The sequence below is a fragment of the Fundulus heteroclitus genome, unplaced genomic scaffold, assembly GCF_011125445.2.
Source record: "Fundulus heteroclitus isolate FHET01 unplaced genomic scaffold, MU-UCD_Fhet_4.1 scaffold_62, whole genome shotgun sequence".
NCBI lineage: Eukaryota > Metazoa > Chordata > Actinopteri > Cyprinodontiformes > Fundulidae > Fundulus > Fundulus heteroclitus.
The window spans coordinates 1-4,662 of NW_023397055.1; positions in this window are offsets into that span (position 1 = coordinate 1).

Below are 4,662 nucleotides of genomic sequence, written 5' to 3' on the forward strand. Positions count from 1 at the left end.
TTTCTTTTTGACAAAAATTATAACTAGTGACTCATGTTACTCTCAGCTACTTTTATAGTTTTACTGCTATAGGCTTAGGTTACTGGAGTATATCAGGATCTAATTTTCTCACTCTATTGAGTTCTACTGTTCTTCAATTATGCATTATATGTTGTCATTTCTGCTTTAACTTTCTGTTCTCTCTCTTTTATCTTTATAGTAGGTACACCTGGTCTGGCGTTCTGTTAAACTGTGACATCATCCAGAGAAGACGGCACACCCGCTATTACCATCTAATGTAGAACACATTACTGGATCAATGTGTGCTTCTGTGCTTGTTTGTCTCTCTTGTTGTGTCTCTTCTCTGTCTTCTTTTTTTTTTTTTTCCCCAGTGTCCTGTCTAGCAATATGGCAATAGGAATTGATATCTCAATGCCAGATAGAGCTCGACAGATTTTGCTTTTACAAGTGGAGCAAACAGCTTTCGCCATAGAGCTCCACTTGATTTATGCTTGTAAATAGCTTTATTATGATTCCTGCAAGGAGAATTTCAAATTATATGGACATGACAATGGGAGAGTAAAGGAAGAACAAAAAGTGAAAGAAATGAAAAAAAAGAGTAGAGGTGAAAGAAAGAGGAGATAAAAGGAAGAGAATGATAAAACGTCCTCTGTCTGCTCCATCACCTGGAAAGAGACACAAAAAGAACAGCACAACCAACAGACATAAAGCAACAGATACACTCGAATAACACCTAGATGCCATTGCTAAATCATATATATTATTATGTAAGCTGACATGTGTAATGTGATATTTGAAAAAAGAAAGTGAAAAAACATAAATAAATAAATAAATAAATTATAAGATTACTGTATATAAGTGAACACTTAATACCTGGGACCCAGCACCTGTGGGAGATGTGAAAGTGCACTAGTTTAGGTGAAGATTATCCAGAAATACATTGATAGTGATTGTGGAGAACCGAAGACCCGCCTTCCCCGAGCACAGAGGCAGGCGTCAGGGGACCCGTAACCCCGGACTCCCAAAGGGGTCCCTAAAGCAGGTCGCCCAGGAGGGGCCGACACAGGATATCTGCAACCCCCCCGCCCCAAGGAAGGAGCAGAGACGACCCCGAGGAAGTCCCCCAGCCACCGCAATGCCAACGCCCTCAAGAGCCGCGGAGACGAGCCCGTGGGCTCCGCCGGCAGCTAGCCCCGCTGAAGTGGTCCCGGCCATGGGCCCTGAGGGCCAGAGGCCCCAGGGGCGCCCCGCCCCCGCGACGAGGGCCCCGGCCGCCCCCCGGGGGGCCAGGCCCCGCGAAGAGGCCGCCGGGAGTGGGCCGGCGCACGCCCGGGAACCCGCCCCAAACCCGAAGCCAACCAATGCGCCAGGGGGCCAAGGCGCCCGCCAACGAAGTGGAGGAGGGCAGGACGTGGGGGGGATGGGCTCCGCACCTATCGGAGACTTGAGATGTTCTTGGGAGAGGGAGCGGACCACACCCATACCTGGAAAAAAAAACAAAAAAACAAAAAGAAAAAAAAAAAACCTCATTCACACCATCCCTCCCTTGTGCCCCACTCACCACAAACAGAGAAAAAAAAAAGACGCTGTACACACATTCCCACATAACACTCACATCCAACACTGACCAAAGGGGGGGGGGGGGGTCACCCCAAATCGACTATACGACTGCTTGTGCCCGACCCCCAGCCCCGGTCCCAGACCAGACGCCCCCCGGACCGGGCCCCCCCAAGAGGGCGGGCCAACACGACCCGCACGAGCCACCCGGCCAGAGCCCCCCCTCCCCCTAAATACCTCATAAACCCCCTCCCTCCCCCCACCTTACCCTTGCCATCCCTGCCCCCCGCCCCCTGGGGGGAGCAGAGGCATCAGCCCCAGACCTGGCAAGCCGCTGACCGCACACCGCAGCCCCCCGCCGAGACCCCGGACACAGTGGCCCGCACCTCCTCCAGGCCCCAGACTCCTTGCCGCCATCGGAGAACGGGGGTGTGCAGAAGACCCCGACCCTCCCTACGCCTGCTCAAATGTTGTGTTGTTGCATGTTGTTCTCAAGTGCGTTTAAAAACTGGGAGCGCCGAAGGGGATGCACGGCACAGCCCACCCCCCTTCCGGAAGGTAGCTGTTGCCAGCGCACCCCCTCCGTGTGACTGCCCAGAACCCTCAATGTCTAAGTGGGAGAGGAGGTGAAGGGAGCCGTCCGAGGTGAGGCCCACACAACATAAGCCCCCCCAGACGTCTTCCCCCCCCCCCCCCCCCTACCATGGCCTATATGAGTGTGCGATGTGAAAAATGTTTGAAGTGAAAGTGTCTAAGATGCATGATAAAATTGGGGAGAGGGGCGTCACCAGAAAGTGGCAACCTCCAGTCCTCCCTCAGGACCTACATGTGTGGCGGCGTGATGGAGCAGGCAGAGGGAGGAGTCCGAGGATGGGGAGCAAATGACTGGGAAGCCAACCCAGGGAGCCAGCTCCCCTACTGACTCCAATAGGCACCCCCGCTCCCCGAAAGCCCCACCCAGAGAAGGGGGCCTCGCCAGCGGCACCACCGTAGCCCGGGGGCCAGGGAGAGCCGCAGGCCCGCCAGCCAACCACCCACCAGGACCCAACACCTCAGCCCCCCCCAGCCCACCCCACCAAGCCTACTTAAACTAAATAAATAAATAAATAATAAATAAATAAATAATAATAATAATTATAATAATAATAATTATAATAATAATAATAATAATAATAATAATAATAATAATAATAAGAGGGGGGGACCCTGGCCAGCCGGCCCGCACGAGCCATCCCAAACCCCACCCCCCAGGTGAAACCCGCACCGGAAGACGACACGGACCAGGACCGGGACAGGGGGCCCACCAGAACGTCACCCCCCCCCCAACCCCCCCACCCGTAGATTTAATCCCTCCCCAACACTAACGTTCAAACAACTCACCATACATTCGACAGTAGACATCCAGGCTGGGTAGATCCCTACTCCCCCTCCTTTCCCCCTCCCCCCACTGGCAGAGTGCCTATCCAATGAAGGAGAAGAGCATCTGCCCAGAGGTGTTAATGACCATGCCCCCCTACCAGCTCAACGGGCCCCGAGGCCCCCCAGCGCACCAGAGGCCCCGTGCAGGGGCGGACACCCGGGCGCGCGCCGGCCCACACCAAAAGCAGCACACCCCCCGGAACCGGAACCCCCGAGGCCCGCGCCCGAGGGCGGCGCGCCCAGGGGCCCCAGACCCCCAGACCCACCCCGGCCCCACCCAGCGGCAGCACAGCTACCAGTTCAGTAACCCACGTCCGTCAACACGCAGCTCCCAAAGAGCGCCGCAAGCGGCTGCTGTAGGCCACCTGCTCTGTCTTCTGTAACCCCCAGTCGGTCGAGGCGGATGACCGTTCATACTGAGCCCGGTTCTGCCGGAGGTTTTTCCTTCCCACTAATGGGTGGTTTTTCTTCCCACTGTCGCTTCATGCTTGCTCAGTATGAGGGATTGCAGCAAAGGCATGTACAATGCAGATGACTCTTCCTGTGGCTCTACACTTCCCCAGGAGTGAATGCTGCTTGTCGGGACTTTGATGCAATCAACTGGTTTCCTTATATTGGACATTTTTTACCAATCTGTATAATTATGGCCCAATCTGTATAATATGATTGAACTTGACTTTGTAAAGTGCCTTGAGATGACATGTTTCGTGATTTGGCGCTATATAAATAAAATTGAATTGAATTGAATTGAATTTTTCTGGTTTATGACTTCTGCCTCCTTCAGGCTTGGATTGATTCTTGTTTTTTCCTGACTCTGTTTTGGGGATTTTGTATCTGTCCTTGAGGGGATCTCTGTCATGTCCTGGCCCGGCTGACATTGGGTTTGTCTCTGAACAGTCTATGACATGTAATCAGGATCATTGACTGCATCTGAGTCCCTCTGCTGCAGCCTAATCAGTCTTCCTCTCCTGCCTTTATATGCAGAGTTTCTCCAACCAGCCAGTACCAGGTTACTGAAAGCCTCTGAGGGACAAGATGTCCAGCATTCATGTCCTGCCAAGTTTAGTACCAAAATCATTAACAACCAATCAGATCTGTCAGCCTGCATCTGCCTTCCTGTGGATGACCCTCAGTGACCTCATCTCCACCTGTCACCTCCTGCTGAGGTTGTTCCCACACCAAGGCTACATTATTATTACTACATCTATGAAAGCACCAACACCATGTCTGGCTGAATGTTGGGGATCTGTGTGTAACAGGAAGTCCCTAAAACCAAGTCTTCTTTTGCCTGATGTCTCTTTGCTTCGCTGCTGCAAATGATTAGAACTTTTATCAAAATACACGATGTTCTCAAACTCTGATTACATTTCCTGTTTTCAGACCAAAGGACTTTAAGGTGTCATGTAATTGTTTTGCTAAATTAACTCACTGTATGTATGTCAGCATTGTTGTCCTCTCCCCATGTCTCCCTTTAAGTGCTTTAAAACTTTCAGGTTAACATCAATCAGATGGATGTTGGTCATAAAGTTCTGAAAACTGCTGGAAACTGGACCTTCTCTGGACCACATTTCACTCTGATCAATATTGATCACAACTGATCAGCTGATTGGAGAAATACAACAACACATTTAAACCCCTAACCTTTGACCCAGATTTAAACCATTGACCTTTGACCCAAAGATTTAA